Raw genomic sequence first — 20,441 nt, 5'->3', positions numbered from 1 at the left:
AAAGCTGTATTTGTAGCACTAAATATTAATAATAATTTCATTACATCTGCGTTGATGTGTATTTTACATTTATACTCAGATGAACACAATCTATACATCATATGTTTCAAGTTTTGAAGACGCCACGTTGTTTAATATTTACTTGGCAGTTATCAATAGTGAACGTTTTCAGTGAATTTGTAAACATTGAAATAATTGGTCTTCTTTATGTGATATAATACTTTTATTTGAAAGGCATTAACCCAACCAAGATAAAAGCTAAATTAGATTCTACTCTGGGAGAGACTGCAGTGTAGGTGGTATAGGAGTTTAAACGAGGCTGTACGACCTGCGAAGACCAACATCGCAGTGGTCGACCAAATGAAGTGACAACTCCAGTAATATTGAAGAAAATCCACAAAGCCGGACTGGATCATTATTGACAGATTGTGCACAAGCTAGCAGACATAGTAGGCATTTCAAAAAGTGCGGTATATCGCATATTAGCTGAAAATTTGGACATGAGGAAGCTGTTTGAAAGATGGGCGAGATGGGTGCCGCGTTTGCTCACAATGGAAGCTCACAGCATTGTTAAGATGTTTCCATCGAGTGTTTGGGAATGTTTCACAGTAATAAAGCCGAATTTTTATGCGGTTTAATAACCATGGATGAAACGTTGGTCAATCACTTCACACCCGAAAGAAAAGAACAATCAAGATAGAGAATTAAAAAGGGAGAACCGGCTCTAAAGAAGGCAAAAACCGTTCCATCTGCAGGCAAGATCATGGCGTCGGTTTTTTGAGATGCGTGTGAAATAATTTTCATTGACTATCTTGAAAAAGGTAAAACTATCAACGGCAAGAATTATACGAACTTATTGCAACGTTTGAGCGAAAAAATCCAGCAAAAACTGACGCATTTGGTTAGGAAGAAAGTGTTGTTTCATCAAGACAATGACTACCTCATACATCCGTTATTGCAATGGTCCAAATTAATTATTTAAAATTTGAATTGTCACCTCCCCTGCCGGTTTATTTTCTGTTCCCAAGCTTGAAAAAATGAGTCGGTGGTCAAAGATTTTCCAAGAATGAAGTTGTGATGTCAACAGTTAATGGCTATTTTGAGAAGCTTGACAATTCTTATTATAAAAAGTGTATCGAACTTATTAAACATCGCTGAGAATAGTATATGGAGTTAAAAGAAGATTACATTGAAAAATAAATATATTTTTTTCCAAGATTTTTGTGTTTTCTTTATCAGGCCAGGTACTTCATATTTGATTTGAATTCAACAAGACAAATTAATTTAATTAAAGGGCGCAATCCTATCTTATATATTTCAGGTCCCAAATTTCAGTTTCGTTTTCTCTCACGCATTATTAGGCAGACACACGCACAATGGGTTGATACCACACTAAAAGAAACCAACACAATCTCAACTCCCCATCTGTGTATCATTGATTCGTATATTAGTAGTTGTGAACGAAAGAAGTGGAATATACTCATACTCTGTGATCCGTTTTTAAACTATTTTTATCAGCTAATAAAAGAGTTGATGTTATTGAAATAAAAAGGTTAATAATCTAATGAGTCAGTTATTTGTAACGGACGAAGCAATGCAAATAATGGGTGTTGATAAAATCTCACTTTCACGAGATTTCAACATTTAACCTGAATATATTATTTCGTTTAACTAAAAGTCATTGAAAGAATTAATTAACGAGAAGTATTCGTTCATAACCATGAAATCGATACTTTTTTATTGTACCTGGGGCAGATATAAACAAAAATTCCACCAAAAGTTACATAAGCAAGGGTATTATTTCGAAATACAAACAATAAAATTATTTGTTACTTCACGTACATTTGCATTTGAGTATCTAACATACCTATTTCTTGCATTATTAACTCCTGGTATTTGCTGTTTTAACAATTAAGCACACGAATCTTCATATTTAGCAAACATGTATTGTTTGTATTGCTCGACGCACGAAATTTTGTAAATTTTTTCAATTCAAAATTTCTATTACATTTAATTTAATTATTGTTAAAAAATTGTTACAATTTGTAAGCAAAAACTTGTAAAAATTGAAAAACAAACATAAAAGAAACTAAATAAAGATACAAATAAAATTTCAATATACTGAAGAAAACCACAATGAGTAACAAAATTATAGGTAATAATTAGTATACAAGTCCGTAACAAAATTAAACCAGTATGCAGCTCGCCCAGAATTAAATATTATTATAAGAATAGTCGTTTACAGAGTAGGAGGCATTTTCCAGTAAATATGCCTTCAAATTATTGCGGAATGCGGGAAAAGATGATATCCATTTGATTTCAATTGGCAATTGATTGTGCATTTTTTTCCTAAGTGGATAGTTCTGCAACGACCTTTCTGAAATTGGAGAAGCCTGCTTACGAATTAGGCACACGGATTCTAAGATGAATCAATCTTCTAAAAATTTCTTCACACAAAACTAACAAGATGAAAAAAAAATTTTATTGGTGATTCGTCATGTTATTAATTATAAATTCCATCAATTAATTAATTTCAAAATAATGATGTCTACTTTATCAATTGAAAATTGATTCCAGTCTATTTTAATGTAAAAAAACTATCAAATCGAAAAAAGTTTCCGACTAAAAAGAAAAGAAAAAAAAGTAGAAAGTCGAAAAAAAGATTGGGAAGTTCCCAACGAAAATGAGAATTGCTTTGATTTCGAAGAGATATATTGATTCCACGCCTCAAGTTTAGAAAAATTTCCATATTCGTATTCAGCACCCTCGAAATGTTAGTAGTTTTAAGCGACTAAGACAAGGTTAGTAGTTTGAAGTGACTTTTTGAGGGTGTTTCTCTCATACTGTTTGGAGATTTCTTTTGAGATAAATTATTCTCAATAAAATTTTTGTAAGATCCAATGCGAAATAAACTTTTGAAAAGATTACCCTAAAAAAAGTCCAATAATATTATTTTATCGGTGATTAAATCATGATATTAATTATGAGTTTTATCAATTAATGATTTTAAAAATAATGATGTTCACTTAATCAATTAAAAATTCATCCTAGTATATTTCAATGTGACTTTTTGAAAATATTAAGAGCATCAAATATTCTGTAAATAGCTCCAGTCTGATTCTTGGTGGAATGATAGGATGATAACACGATAAAGAGATGACCCTTAACAATAATTCTTCTCTGGGAATGCGAAAGACTCTTTTGCTCTTTCAAAGTAGCAATTTAAAACGACATTAAATTAAGAATTATGTAGTCCAACTAACCATTTATTTATTAATGTAGTAGAGGAGGCTCAGCCACTTGATGTACTTGAAAAGATCTGCCATGTTATTAACATTCTTTTTTGCTTTTATTTTTGTATGAATTCGATATACCAATCAAATTATGTTAACGAGATAAGTATACAAGGTGCAACTACTGAAGTTTTAGAAAAATTTTTAATTAATTGGAAACTGATTGATCCACTTTTTAAATACCTGTTAATTAGAATTCACATACAGGAATACTACGAGAAGACTCGGAAGTGAGGGTTTGTTAATTCTAGTGTAGAAACAGGGCGTTAGTAGAGGGGTCGTATGAGAACAGTTTTACAACTAATTGAATCTAGGAAATCAGATTTTTTTAGGTAATACAGCAGGAGTTGATAACCCACGGATCATGAGAATACGACCCTTCTAATGCTAATCCCGGATCTCCATTTCCATAAAGCGAGGAATATCTAATATCCGGACTGATTCATTCGTATCGTAAGTTTTAGCTTGTGTATTTGACACTAGATGTCGACACCGTACATAGCGATAACATGAAGAATATGTTTATACATTATTTAATCTTTTTATTATTATTATTTTATAAATGTGGTTTTGTACAGTATTAAACGCGATTTTATTATACCTCTCCCTCTGTTTACATTATTATATAATGCGATATGATTTCTCGTTAACGCGATAGATGGCGCCACCATAAATGAATTCAAATCTTCGTATGATCTACAATACGGTAAAATTTAAAATCCGGACCCAATCCTTTCCCAGCGATTCCGGTTCTATGATGTTCTACTATATTATAAACACCTTAAAAAAATAGGAAAACAAATTCCTATACTTAACATCACCTTAATGATACTAATTTAGACTATATTTTGTTCTTAGAAATGAGACTGTTTATTGCTTTTCATTTATCTCAAATAGAAATACCCGCCATTTAGAGTTTAAATGAGTTGTTAGTCAGTCAAGCCTTAAAAAGAAAAGGTTTGAAAATATGGAAGAAATTTTTTAATTCGAAATCTCTAGGGTATCAAATTTAATCAGCAATACAAACCAATAGCCAATAGTCAGTTAATACTTCTCGGTGTTCAAATTAATAACTACCAACTCTAAAGCCAAAGGTACTCTTAGAAGACATTCAGTTTTAATAATTTTTAATGAACACCAAAAACGGTCGCAGTTCTCCTACAAGAAGCTCCACCTCAAACTCTAGTGGTTCCATCATCATCAAATCACCTTCACCTTTCCTCGTGAATTCTAAAATCGGCATATAAAGCCCTTCCGGACGGCGCAGAGAGTATAATACAGGTTGCGGACCTTACATTTCCACTGTATGAGAATATTTTATTTAAAAGCTTATTTATTCCTTTGTAACCATTAAAATGGGTATATTATAAATTTAAATTTCAAATATATATGTGAAAAACAGACGGGTTCATTAGTTAATTAAGATGGTAGCTGTTATGAAACAATATTTTTCGATCACACCTCGTACCTATTTAAATTACAATTAGTTTATCGGGATTTTGTACTTTCAAGACCGTATTCTAGTAATTTATTTGTAATTCAAGCGAAATATAAACAATGATTTGGCAAATATGGAAATACCGAACCCGGAGGCGGCGGTTGCGTTATGTACGTTTTCCTGATTTAATATGAATATATACATATTACGACCACAGTTTTACGGAGAGCTGTCTTGCAAAATACGATAATAACCGTCGTAACTATTTAAATTCAAAATTAACTTTGTGTAAATAGTCAGAGAGAGCTGAATTGCAAGTAATATGCCGCTTGCGGCGTTCCAATCCAGTAACTGAATGAAATAATATACCTACAACAGGTGTTTCTTACTAGAATGTGGCTGTGTTAATACCAGTGGTGTCGTAAGCAGATACAAAGGATAATCAAATCTAACATTATTCAAACGAAAATCCAAAAGTTTTGGTGACATCTTGACCGTATTTTTCAATGACTATCATTTCCTCTGGTTTGGTTCAATAAACGTTGTAAATTTTCAGTGATCGATGATCCACTGCTACCAAAATTTCAAATATTATACGAGGTGTGATGAAAAATATACAGTTAATGAATTTTTATAGCAAAAATTACTTTTAAGTTGCAAAAAAAGTATTGAAATCTGTATATAATATATTAAACTTGAGAGCTATTTACAAGTACTTTGAAGAAGATTAATTCAAATTTTTTGTTAACTTTGAAGAAAAATCTCAATTTTTCAGAAAACTACCGGAAATTAATGATGGACAGATAAATGTACAAATCATAGGAGATCTAAATGGTAGAGTCAGTGAACATAACAAAAGATTAGAAAGATATATGGTTAGAGAAGTTAACGAACCGAAAAATAATAATAGGGACCGAATTGTAGATAGATAGATATCCATAGAAGACGACATAATAATAACAAATACAAAGATTAAACACAAGAATATTCATAAAACCAGTGAGGAGTGCAATCGAAATAAAAAGTCAATAATCGACTATTTCTTTATTATTACACAGTAATGGAAATATGTAAAAGAACAGGCGGAAAACAGTATCCTCGAAGCTGATAAAGATTCGTTGGACGAATGAAATAAGAAAGTTAACTAAATATTAAAAAGGAAAATGGATTAAATTCTTAAAAAAAATAAAGTAATAAGAAAACAAGTGTTAACGAAATAAAAAAGCTGAGCAAAATCATGGATAATTTTTCAGGCACAAAGTGACAGAAAACTAGGAAACTGTACGGAAAATAAAAAATTATTATATGAAACACTAAAACAAATAAGAAAGAGTTATATTAGGACATGATTATGACGTGACAGATCGAAAGTTGATAGTTTGTAAACATGGAGCAATACATTGTAAAACAATTCGTCATGATTGTCAAAAATTATTGTTATTATAAAAATTTATACCACTATTCTTAAAAAGCATCAAATGTTCGATCAAAAAATGGAACTACTGTAAAAAAAGTAGTCAAACAATTTGAAAATACTGGTTAGGTTAGGTTCGCGAGAGTTTGGCAGAAAGGCCAAAGACATCAATTCGCCAAGAATTGGACATTTCAATAGGCACTCTTCACCAAATTTTCACTAAAGATTTACATCTGTATGCCTACAAAACCCAACTGTATAAATAACTTTTGCCCGTAAAACATGAACAGCAAAGAGAAGTCACCAATTGGATCCTTGAGCAAAATCATTTACAATAATAAGACCTACTTTCACCTCGATGCCGTCATTAATAGGCAAAATCCACGCATTTGGGACTTAGAAAATCCACGAATTATTAATCAGAAAGTAATGCATCTACAACTGGTCACTGATGATGTGCATTATGGTCTAGAGAAATAAACGGACCGTTTTCTTCGAAAACGAAGAAGATAATGCTATAAAGGTGAATGGTGAACGTTATCGTGCTAAACACTGTTTCTTGTGCCTCATTTGGAAGCTATTGATTTGAAGCCACATGTCATATCACCTTTGAGACATTAACGATCTTGAACGATTTTTCTCCTGGTCAGTCATTTCCTGATTTGGTGACTTTTTTAGACATCTGGATGTGGGGTTATCACAGGTTTATGCCAATAAGTCTGCAATCATCGAAGTATTGAAAGCCGACATACTACTCTTTATCAATGAAATGTATACAATAACGTTAGCGAAAATTTCGTCAAAAGAGTACGCATGTGCCAGCAAAGCCATTTACAACATAATTCCCAAATGTATATTTTCTGAATCAACATACGAGATATTTTGCTACAGAAAACTATGTTTTATTGAACACTGAAATATTACGCTCTTATTGAAATACCAATTTCATGGAGGTATATTACATTCACTGAACTTTTTGTTCATACAATTTAATTTATTTATTTCCAAAACCGACTGTGTCTGAAAATTATTCATTTTATTTCTTAATACTTAGAGATTAAGAAATGCTTAAGAATACGTTTTCAAACAATTCTAAAGTAGAAAAAAATTATAATAAACGTGCAATGATCATTCTATTTTATTCGTATCCTTATAATTTTTCCCTACCGGACCCTACTGATAAATATTCTATAACTTGAAATAAAGCTGCGAGAGCTTTATCTTTATCAAAAATCAAAGTGCGTAACTCCTAGAATATTGGTTTCAAAGAAAAATTGGAATTGTTTGCTTTTTTACGTTTTATCCGGTCGAGATGATTTAATTACTTTCAGAAGCAACATTTGAAAATAACAGAATGCAGTGAGCAATAAAAAAAGTTCTCACTTCGATTTTCTTGAAAAAGTTTGTTTATAATATTACAAACTGTATTTTGTGGCAAAGTTTTTCAATATTTTTATAAAAAATAAACTGAAGAAGGAGCTGCATCATTATCTTCTTATGCTCACTGTCACAAAAAATGTATCGTTAATAACACCAATTGTCTGCATTAGTCATCTATAGATGTTTACAAAAGTTTACATCCCGGGTATGGTGTAGGCATGTATGAATAGTAGAGGGTGTCATATACGTTGAGACCCAATTATATAATTTTTTCTTTCTGTGGCACTGCTAGCCACTCCAGGCGTCCGTAGAGGCGGCTTTAAAAATTGATACATTCAATACATCTTCTTTTGTTATAGGTTCCCAAGAGAATCTTTGTCTGTCTCTATAGATTATTCCAGTAACCCATTTTTTCCCACAAAGTTCCCTAAACTACAATTAACTCCTTCCCAAAACAAACTTATGTCGTTTAAGTTGTGATTTTACAAAAGGACAAAAATAAAATACGCATGGAGTCAAGTCAAGACTATTGGGTGGCTGGTCCAATACTCGGATTCCATATTCTTGAAAAGTCGGTTGCGTTAGCTGAGTACGATGAGCTGGAGCGTTGTCAATATGGAGATACTACAATAGGAGACTAACCAATGAACTGTAAATATTTATCTAAAATAGAAGTTTCTAGACTTTCAGAATATTACTGATTTCAGTAGAGATCAGCTCTATTAATCGAAATGTAGGTCACCTGTACCAATGTTCTTCTACATCAACATTGGTCATTTTTTTTTCGAGTGGACTTAATTTAGGGATGGCCCTAATATAGAATTATTTTCTTGCAGTCTATCGAGTTATTACAGGCAAATTGCGCAATTTTGATCTAAAAACTTAAACTAAATTGGGCGGTTTTGATTTTAGAGATTCTGGGAGGTTTTGTGATACTGAATACTCTAAGTCTAGCAACTCTTAACAAAATTAGGGGCGCGGTTTTTCGAAATTTTGGGACTTAAAAAAACTAACTCAAAAATTATGAGGAATTCAAAAAACACTGCCGTAACAAATACAACCTTAAAATGGGTTGATACACACAAAAATATAATGAATCGCGAATAACTCGAAAACTCCGAGGAATTCGAAAAAAAGTGCTGGAGCAAAAAGTTCTCTACAAATTGGTCGTCAAGCATTTTTTCCTAACCTTAAAATTTTCACCGTAAAATGAGTTCATAGACTCAAAAGATAGTGATACATCATCTGAGAATGTTTATCTATAAATTTGAAGCTGAGATTCTAAGCTTCGAAATGAGTACCCACTTTTGTGAAAGAGAGACTATTAAGAGGTCTGTGAATATTGAAATAATAACCAATCGAGAACCAAGGTAGTGTTTATCAAAAGTTAGTTCATTTGAAACCAAGAAGTATTTCATGTGTGTTTATACATAAAAATATTGATAATAACCCGAACGAAAAATCTCTCCCTGGATTTGATTGTTACTAAGGCGAGTGATGAAATTTATCCATTGAAACTTCAAGTGCTTATGTGGCCAATATACCTCTTCATCTCGCAAGATTTTCGAAAATTTCCCAAGTCGACAATTATGCTAGCTTACCCAAGTAGAAAATAGAGATCTTAACCATCATGACGCATTTTGATTTTTTGAAAACGAAGTAGTTTTCCAAGAGTTAAAGCAGTTTTCGCTTGCGCCTGGAACGTAAATTGGCTTGAATTCGCACTGGCGGCAATTCGCGAGCGGATGCTCCGGCTTTCGGCGTATTATTTATTATTCAGAAAAAAAGACTGGAAATCTTTTTTGTAGAAAATTTTGTGATCTACATTTTGTTTGAACAGTTTTTTTTTCGAATTCCTCTTAGTTTTCGAGTTATTAGCGTTTCAAAATTTTTTTGAGTTACAAGTTCCAAAATTTCGAAATCCCGTGCCCGTAATTTTGTTGCTAGACTTAATCAGAAAATCTCTGAGAATCTAGAAAATCAGAAGCGCTTAGTTTAATTTCGGATTTAATCCTATTTTATCTGTACTAAATATGAAATAGGAATCAAATGAAAAAAAAATAGCTGGCTAAAATAAAGCGTTTAAGTGAGAATTATAACAGGTAGAACGGTGGGTACAGAATATGGCTGATGACTAACTTTGCCAGGTTATTCAGGAAAGTAAGCATTATAATTTGATAATATTCCGTATCGTTTATAGACCACATTGAATATCCTCAAGCAATGAAAATGTAGGACTCACTATAAATATTGAAAAAACTAAATTCATGGTTATAAGTAAAAACCAAAATATTAATATTAACCCTATTCTCACAATGAATGGAAAACAAATAGAAGGGGTGCAAAAATACAAGTATCCTGGTTTAGTCATATACGCTCAAATGGATCAAGACGAAGAAATCAAGATAAGAATTGAAATGACTCGAAAGGCATTTGTCAAGTACTCCTCAATGTTTGCAAACAGAAATCTAAAGATCCACGTTAGAATAAGATTCATGGAATGTTATGTCTGATCAGTACTGCTGCAATGCTTGATGCAATTGAGATGTGATTCTATAGATGCATCCTAAAGATATCCTGGAATGACAGAATCACCAACGACGATGTACTAAGACGCATTGGTCGCAAATGAAAGCTGTTGACAATCCTCAAAGCAGAATGTTCTCGGTCTTTCTGCGCCAGATCCAAAATATCTTTAAAAATTGTCTGCAGGAATTACATTATTTTTTGTGCATAATTGGATTTGCGGCTTTTCCCGTAAGGTATTTAAAGGACATTGATTAGGAAAAAAATAAATATACAGATATAAAATAGAATAAGTAATATTTAATGATAATAAAACAAATACTTAATGTATGGTCTTATCCTACATAGGAGTTGGAATGTAACATAACATTTTAAATAGATTAAGTTAGATTATGACAAGCAAACTATGAAAAACATGGCAAGGGTGTGTTACTCAACTCATTCTGAATTCTTCCAATCACTTTGGAGGTTACCATTTCTAACATTTGCTTATGTTTAGATAATAGCTTAAAATTTTCATAAAGAACTAGTACCATATTCGATGCATAAAGCCAACTTTAAAAATCTTTTGTTACTTTTATAGCCAGCTGGAGACTCATTGATCATGACATAAGCTAGTTTGTCAGTAGTGTCTACCTCCTCTAGGTCAGTCGTATCAGCATTACAGAAGCAATTACTGATCCCCAACTTTCACAAATAGTCTCTTAGACAAGTGGAGTTAACATAAACTTTAAAAGCTTAGTAGCTAGAGGATTTTTTTGTTTAAGATCGGTGACAGCAAGTTTACATAGATATTTGAAGTCTGGAACATATCAACCAATAATATTTGAGCTAACCAAACATCCACTGCAACAACTGTTTATATTCAAAAAACTGGCAATAGCCAGCTGCATTAACTCACACTGCGTGCTCTAATAGAACTGCCCTCATTTTTATTTTATTATTCGTTTTTCTGCAGTCTATTAAAAATATTTTGAAAGTAAGTTTATATTGTCGTTGTTTTCTCAGTAACACGCGAAATTTTGTTTTTGCGAGCTGCAACCTCTTCCTCGTTTTGTGTCGCACTGTTGCTCGTTGTTCTGTTTTGGAGTTGACAATTATTAAAATAAGAAAAACATCTTATATATTACACATCTTACGCAACAACAAATACCTACTGCTACAAAAAACAATTTACGGCAGAGTAGAGAGCAAGAAAGGCATCGACAGGAATAAGGCTCCTTAACGTAAGAGAATGGACAAATCATGGCGTCGGAGAATTGTTTCATGTTGCGAAGGACAGAGACGCATTTAAAAACGTGGTTGCCAACCTTCAATGAGAAGACGGTATGAGAAGAAGAAGAATAAAATTGAGACCTTATAATTTAATGATGTGAATATGATTCGACACTCAAAAGTTTAAGATCGTTAATGAAATTTACCATCCTCAAAGACCCTAACAAGATCCTTATGTGAATTTAGCTCAACAATATCTACGTCTTTGTAAATAAAAATATCTCATTACAATAGCAGATAACTACCAACAATTCCTGTGCAGAATAATAAAAAAGTTTACAAAATTTATTCATAGTGAGAAACTGTTAATTGCATTTCCTAGAACGCAATGGATTGTGTCCATGTACGGAATGACAAATAACCTGGTGGTATCCCCACAAGCAATTGCCATTCCTATACAATTAGCTTTCATCTCTTATATTATACTAAATGCAACACATCTAGACATACCGGCTTCTTGAAATAAATCAGTGGCGCTCATGGATATGAAAAAATAAATATTGTAATTTGTTTTCTACATTGAGATTACATTTATGCACAAAAATAAGAGTTGAACATTAAATTTGCTATCAGTTTATCTAGTTTTCTGCTGCCTTTTGTTTTTTCTTGTTCCTTTTTGACATCACACTTTCGTCCTTTCTTCTATTTCTCTCTGTTCAATACGTTCGCAGGCACAGCATACAGATGACACCGCCAATGCCATGTAAAACATTAGTGTAGCAGTTTCATTCTTACTTACAGTATCATAAAATACGTTTAAAGTATAAAAGAACAAACGATTCTGCCGTATTTAACAGCTTCCCAAGATCTAAGTTGTATATTTATAGACAGTATAATATAACTGAATTTTTATATTGAAATTCTATGTAGATATTAGAGCTTTTCAACAATTACTTTGCAAATTAGCAAAAAAATCCCAAAATTAAAATTTGAAATTTTCATTTAAAACAGAGCAGGATATTTGGAAAATTCAATAAGCTGATACATGGTCTATCTGAACCAGTATCATAATTTCCGAATTGCCGAATGTTGAAGCTATTTCCTATTTACATATGTTTGAATGAACAGATTTAGAATTCCTATTATTTGAAATATCATGCATTAATTAGAACTTTTTTGTTTCAAACAGAGTAACAATTGACCTACAACTCCAGCTTGTATTTGTATTCAAAGTTATTTATAAATAAAAATATAAAATCATGCAATTTTGCTTTCATGTTCGACTTTAATAAAAACGCATGTTGATACAGATGGTGGTAAGATTATATTTCACAATCACTTATTATTTATAAACAATTTTTAATTACTATAATAGATATTTATATTCTACGGATTAAATAGAAATTATTATGGTAACAGCCATCAATATTATCAGACAGATTCCGTCAAATCAGTGGCGTGCTAATAGAAGTTCGAAACTTTTATTATTCGCCAATTTGTCTGCAATTGTTTCTCAATCTTTTATCAAGGCATTTATTTACGGTGTAAATTCAACAAAAATAAATTCTCTGTTCTTGCTTTTAAAAAGTTGTTTATTCCGATATAATACTTTTCACCAAATGATTATCCATTCAGCAAATTTTTGCCTAAAAGCAAATTCAGAAAACGACTTTACACTTGTATATCTCCTTTTACTTCTTCTATAAAATGTTACAGGTACAGAAAGAACGAGTGAAAAATACGAGGTTTGTCCTAAAACAATCAAGCCTACCTGCATATCTCTGCATTAAAACTTACAAGGTAGAGAACAGGCATTAACAGTAAGTTTTCACAAAATCGGGTGCAATTACCGACCGTGAACGTATAATTACAGCTTTTTATAATTGTCAAAAATTAGATCCATCAATCTTGGGAAATCTAGCTAGATTATTATTGGTAATGAATCGGCTGTGGTCAAACACGAGGCAAGTCTTCAAATCGATAGCATTCTTAATTGCCGTGAACAAAAAAAAGTACGTCAAAGATATAGCAATGTTGATCGTTTCCTTTGATTATGAAGATGTTTTTCACATATTGAAAAAGATGCGAATCCCACAAGAAAATACCGACAGCTTCGAACAGCTGCTTCACCACGATAGTGCGTTAATTGCATTCATCGAACAATAATTAACGAAAAGTCGTCCATAAAATCCCAACCTAGTTCCCGGCGACTTTTGGCTGTTTCCTAGTTTGGAAATGCTACTCAAAGGGAACCATTTCCATGACTGAGAGACCGCTGAAGGTTATGCGATTTTATGTATCGTTATTATTTTTGTTAAGCTCTTTATGGTGCTTTATCAAGGTACGCAAGCTACTGTTTAAAATAGTACAAATTTATTATTAATACACATACATTTCAGAAACTATCTCTTTCATACTTACAGAAACAGCACTGTTTCTAAATCATCATGTATAGGGAACTAAAGCCATAAATTTAAATTAGTTATTGAAATTTACTACTAATAAAGAAAAAATGAATGAGCTTTACGTTGGTGTTGCTTTTTGCAAAGTTTTTTATTCGATTTGTTTGGATCTGTAATAAGCAGTGTGTATTCAGAATTGCTTAATTTTATTTATATCGAAATATTCAACAATTACATGTAATTTTTAAAGAGTTTAGTTAATTTTAATAAGCCTAAGAAAAAAATCAAATATCAATGAGCCTTCTTGGGTTATTGAAGTACTCGAAACGGGTCCAACACAGACATATATTGCAAATCGTCTAAATGTGCACTAAGTGGCCACTTAGAAGATGCTCAATCGGTTCCAGGCGACTAAAGCTGGTGCCGGAATACGAGAAATAGAAACATAACAACCGTCATTTATGATCATCACCTGGAACTTACGGCTCGTAGAAATCCTCCTAATACATGCAGAATACTGGGAAGGAGACTTTTTAATGCTGTATCCATTTCAACAATAATGTGTACCATTAACACCTGTGCATAAGAAACCAAAATTACTTCACTAATGGAACATACACACTGGCGTAATGAAAGGAGAAACGAGTTGGTTCTATTGGATGGAAACAGAGTTTATGGTTTTTGTGGCTATTCGGCATGGTATATACGACGACTGCGGGATGATTTTTCTAGAGGTATGAGTTTGGCTTTGATGTCGGAAAAAAGTTTGGATTTGTTGATAACACTCTTTGTTGCTTTTTTGAGATGCGTGGGGATATTGGGGACAATTTTGTAATCGGTATTTGGAAAATTGTTCATCTTATCAAGATAAGAATAAATATCGAGAACGATTGTGGTATTACCCTTATCTGCTGGAAGGGCAACAAAATCAGGATCGTTATAAATATCTTTGAGAGCCTGCCGTCCTTGGAGGTGAGGTTGGAAGGAGGAGGTTTTGATGTTCGATGCACCTTGGCAACATCCTGCTTGATAATTTCGGCTTGATTGAAAGGGGGCTCAGAAATGAACCCTCCGTTTAGCAAATTATGGTATTGGCTATTGGTATGGATTTTGGCGTGACATAGGAATTAAAGCCTTTGGTAAGAGAATGTTCGGAGTATGCGGAGATAGGGGTGTCGAAATAGTTGTGGACAAATGTGCCATATAAATAGTTATTGGCGGAGGTTTTTGAAGTGAGATAAGTTTGGATAATTTGTTATTTTGGGTTTGGGTTTTTTTGTCAGAAATATGCTGGGCTTTCTGGTTAGATAAACGATCGATAGTGTTCCATATCAATCCGATAAGCCATATTTCATACATTTATTACCCCTAACACCAATAATATACTTCCCACATGCGCCAAAATGTACCAACATGTCCCCTATAAGGTCCAGGCGGCTAACTTACCTTTTAGCTCCAGACCAGCAGTGATAGTGTAAGTATTCACGGTTTTCTCTATGGTAAGCATATTACCTTTTTTTAAATTTTAAACATTTTATATTTTTGCGTGAAATAGGCAGATTGGGACCATGGAATCGGATCACTTCTTGCCAATGAACGAATAACCATTCTACCGCCACCCTGCTCTTGATAATGGCTTCAAAGTGGGAGCCGAAACAAGGACTTTTCAAAATTTCAACGCGGGTCAATCTGTGAACTTAGTTCACGATATACCATTGAAATTGGTTCCAGAGAATTTTTGAACAGTTAATATAAATTTGACTATTAAGTACATAAAACCATTCAAAGCGGTTTATTCCAAAAATATACAAAACTGGACGGACTTGTCAATTATAATTTAAGATGATAGATGGAGACAATATTAAATAGTTTTTGATGTTATATATCTAATTATTTTCTAATGCAACAAACAACAAATTTTTGAAAATACGCCTATACTTACATTGAAAATAGAAGAAATATATAAATCTTCAGAACAATTTATAATCCGCTATATCAAATTTTCATATATTTTAATGTAAAGAGCACGGTCTATAGAGAATAGACAAAAGAGAAAGAGACAAGAGAAGAGAAAAAAGCCTTATAACTATTCTTTCACTCTTGTTCTATTTTGGCACAGGTGAGAGCTGCCTTGCCAATTTCGGAAGAAAACTCAAATCATTTTTCTCATCACGCCTTGAAATTAGAATACCGCAGGGTGACTTCTATCAAAGTGATGACACCGGATTTCACTTATCACATCTGCTGATATCTGGAAACTTCCAAAACCAGAAGACATTGTGAAAACCCAATTACCACATTGCATAAATGGAAAATAATATCAACGTTAGCTTTAGGTAGTTTTTGCGCCCAGTACTTTAAAACTAATTAACGAGTATCAGTCATAATTAATGACAAATTCAGGCACTCTACACCCTACTAATTATGTTAAATAAATGTTTTCGGGTACATTTTGTAGGCAAGGTTCTGTAGCGTAGAATTTGGATCATTTGCCGGTGTAACATACATGACAAAGGTATGTCAAATAGTTTCAAAGTACTGGACACAAATTTAGAGTTCAGCATTTAATATCTGATAAAACAAAAACACTTCTAAATATAATTCTTTTTCACTAATATCACTAATTATTTAGTTTTTTATACAGCCGAAGTTACGTTTGCGAATGATCAAGATAAACAAAGCAAATAAACGTCGTATATTTGCAGGTATAGATATACAGGTTTATTCTTTTTTATTACAAAACAAGCTTGGGAGTTTTGTCTGTCAAGCCACGCGATGCATACTTACTTCGTAATTAAAAGTAATACTTAGAGGAAAAATACGATCCTGTAGCCGTACCCTATCAATAGGTTCAATCGTGTATCAAAGAATAAAAACTGCTGCATTAGCTATATCAAAATAACCTGACAATACGGCGGTCAACGTGTTGAAATATTTCCATTGACAATTGAACATTTTGTATAGTGAAATTTCATTTTCTCCTGGTTATGACTATTCTTGTAACCTTATATACATGATAAATGGTTTCCGTATATATAATATCTAGTAATTTTTGAATTGGTTATCTACGTATTCAAATTGGTGTTTGATTTTCTCAAATACATTAATTTATATCTTGTCTTGTTATATTTTAAATAGGACGGTCCCCCAGAAGTACCTTGCCTAACGAAGAAAATTTTGGAAAAAAATATATTTATTTTTCAACGTAATCTCCTTGCATCTTCTTACACTTTACAGTGATGACCATTAAGTTCGATACCCTTTTAATAACAAGATCCTCAAAATAGCTATTAAATATCGACATCACCTCTTCATTATTGGAAAAACTTTAACCACCGACTCATTTTTTCAAGCCTTAGAATGAGGTAATAATTCAAACTTGAATTCATTAGTTTTGGCCATTGCAATAACGGATGTGTGAGCTGGTGCATTGTCTAGATGACACAACACTTTCTTCTTAGCCAAATGCGGTCATATTTGCTTGATTTCTTCACAGTGTAAGCTGTGAACTATGTACAAATCGGAAGTATCAGTAGGTTCATAGTACTTCATTTTTTATATACATCCGAAGTAAACCGCTTGTTTACCCAATCCAGTGTTTTCATCTTCATTTATGATTGCGAACGTTTTAATTATTTGAACAACAATTTAAAAAATTTGAATCAATAAATATAAAAACTCATCATTGAGTTTTGGAAATTCGTTTACAATTTTTTACTGAGTCTTCACTCTGAACAAGTAATCAGTTGGAGAAATTACTCTTCCCTCAAGGGTTGTAATCTTCTTTCATTGTTCAATAAAGAAAAATGTGTGTCAGTACTTGTCCAGTTATTACTTAAGATGATTCCTCCAAGAGGAACAATTAAAGCTATAAACGTAAATAAACTCATTTTTCGATATAAAAATATTGTTTGTCTCTTTTTTACATTCTTTTTTGCATTTTGATTCGTTATTTGTGTATGAGTGCAATCTCTCGACACAATTTTGATATAAATATTGAGGTACTTTTAAAAACATCAAATCGTTTTCAAAAATATACTTCTTTAAAGTTGATGAATTTCATTTTAATTAAAAACCTAACTCTAGCTACAATTAATTGAAATGAACACTTTAATTTCAATGTGTAAATGAATACATATTTTTGAAGTTGATATTAAGCCTTCAACATTTGACACTTGATATATATCATATGTTTAAGATCAATATTACTTCGAGGGGAATTTTTTATCCATTTAACTGATATGTTGAAAGAAAAGAATGTTTAATAAATTCATGTTTATATGGTGTTTTAGTTGTTTCTATAATTTTCTATTTTACTTCTTATATTGTTTTTTACTCGTCATATTTACTTTTTCTCTCTGGATTATTTCTTGTTATTGAGTAAGTCTGCTTCAAATACCATCCATCCACATATTTCATTCCTTCTTCTATAACGTGAACAAACCAGCTTCAAACTTCCTTTGCATTTCGTATTCTTTTGTTACATCATGTCAGGAAAGAATGACTATAGTATAATGTCTTTTTAATTTACCCTTCTCTGTTAATGATGTTAATGTTAATCTTCTGGTTTCTGTTGATGGTAGTCTTCTTTATTTCTTTACGTACCATATGTTCAATGAAGACAAAAAAAGAGGTAACTAAGACAAATAAAAGTGTTTCACTTTGGTCTTCGATCTTATAATATGGTGACGAGAAATGATTTAATGAAACGTAGCCTAACTCTTTGAATTGAAAATTATGTCCAAATAAATGAAAAATTGATGTACAATTTAAATTATGTTTTTTCTGTAAACAACTTTCTTAATTATTCAAACACGTGTGGATATTTGCTCAAATTTCATCGACATATGTTAATGTTACAATTCAGTGAAAAATTTTGTCGTGAATAACAAAGTCGTCATCTGCGTTTAGTCTATTTACTTAGCTAAATTTTGTCCAATCATTACAAATGAATGTGAACTTACAATTAATGAAAAATTAGAATAAACAACTCGAACTCTCCATTTTACAATGCAGAAGAAATTAACCATAAAGGTTACAAGAATATATTTATAGACAAAACAATTTTTGGCTGAAAACTTCAACAAACATTCCGTCCGATAGTCTTTTCTTCGAAAACTCAACATTAAAACTTTGTTTTTAGTCAATGGAAGGCTTGTAAGAGAAGTTACGGTGATTGTTAAAATCCATTTTCGAAAAACTATTGAATAATAATGAGATACAATAAATTTTGAAAATTATTGGATATACATTGATCAATGGTCAATTTTGAGAAGATTTATTCTCTAACATAATTTGTATTACTAATAGTTTCATTACCTCTTCTTGAAACTTAAGTATTTTTTAGTCGAAAATATTAAAACACCCACACAGTCTTATACAGTGTCATGCTGGTTTTCGAACGTTTCAACACGTAAAAATTGATTATTTCTATTGCCGTTGAAAGCATTCGACAATATTGTAATTATCTAAATATTAGTACTGTTTATTTTGTTTTCAAAATTTTATAAAACTAACGTATAAACATGTTCATAAAACATTCTCGCCTTCAATTTATTCTTTTTTCAGATAAAACAAGTTTTGTTATTTTTTACTGGTAGCAATATTTTAAACTTCAGTCAAATTAACAAACATCCCTCGTATCATGTCGACACGTGGTAAGATGTTGAGGTCATCAAAACAATTAGTAGCTACCACAAATTATAATAACGCCGTCTTTCGCTGAGAAAATTAAATGTAAAGTTCAAAACAAACTTAGATATTTACCTATTTTGCCGAAGTCAATAGTTATATGTTTAGGTTATTGCATTATTAATTCTTCGGCAAGTCGATTAATTAGGTTTATTTGTTTATTAAAAACTTACCATGCGTTTAAAAAAATCCAAAGTGTTGAATATGGGTCGGCAATTCACTACAACGAATGACGATAAGTATCCTTTATATTCACGTGATCACGACGAAGTTATTTTTAACTCAGTTTTATTTGTAAAGTGATAAAAAACTTTATTTACAACACTATAACAACGAAGTAGCTTTGTAAAAATAATTAAGCGAAAAGGAATCGTTCTTCTCAGACAAATATACTTTTCGAAACTATAATTTTTAAAACGGATCGCAAATATTCCGATAATTTCTTGGACCACCACAACACTTATATATTTATATCAAATCATAATGGTAAACAACGTTATTTAAATATAACAATACTTTGAATACGATTTGCAGTACCGTTAAAACTGTTGCATAACTTTTTAAATGTTTGAATTGGTTCACCGGAATTACACAATGCCTTTTAAAAGACTTGTAAAAGTTTTCAGTCAAGAAAAATACTTCGATTTTTATCTCCTTTGAAAATTCGGTAAGACACAACCACACGCAGAAAGGAAACTGAATGTTGGTATGTTGGTTTCATTCAAGTCAGCCTGTTGATTGTTGTCGAAGGATGTTAAATTTTGATGCGTGGCGCCATCTTCTATAATACACACTTTTTTGAGAATTGTTAGCTACAAATTAGGAACGGAGCTTTTTTGTGATAAAGATGGAAACTACATTCATTCTAATTGTATATTCAGTCAAAAGATGGCGGAACTAACTAATCTCCATTTTTTATCCACCCATCTGATGTACTAAATTGGCAAGTTCGGACAATATGCGAAATTTATATCTATATTGGGGATTTGCCGATATACTCATATCGCATGTTTGTGAATTTATCTGCTTTATTTCGGTCACCAAGCGGAGCGTACTACTCACAACGCGTTTTGGATAAATTA

At 32.0% G+C, this 20,441-nt stretch overlaps 1 protein-coding gene across 5 annotated transcripts in view; it reads right to left on the bottom strand.

The window, feature by feature from the left end:
* Positions 1–20,069, bottom strand: part of LOC130900614 (receptor-type guanylate cyclase Gyc76C-like) — a 136,457-nt gene extending 116,388 nt beyond the window's left edge. For 3 of the 5 annotated variants that reach the window (XR_009060196.1, XR_009060197.1, XM_057811331.1), the window contains exon 1: positions 19,533–20,057. The gene's annotated coding sequence lies outside the window, so the exon portion shown is untranslated. Of the gene's footprint in view, positions 1–19,532 lie in introns of all 5 variants that reach the window. The other 2 variants (XM_057811329.1, XM_057811330.1) reach the window with 1 other exon arrangement.
* Between the last annotated feature and the right edge of the window lie 372 nt (positions 20,070–20,441).

Source organism: Diorhabda carinulata, chromosome X, assembly GCF_026250575.1.
Source record: "Diorhabda carinulata isolate Delta chromosome X, icDioCari1.1, whole genome shotgun sequence".
NCBI classification, from domain to species: Eukaryota; Metazoa; Arthropoda; class Insecta; order Coleoptera; family Chrysomelidae; genus Diorhabda; species Diorhabda carinulata.
The sequence above is the reverse complement of the archived record's forward strand: the minus strand, read 5'-3'. Positions and strand labels throughout refer to the sequence as shown.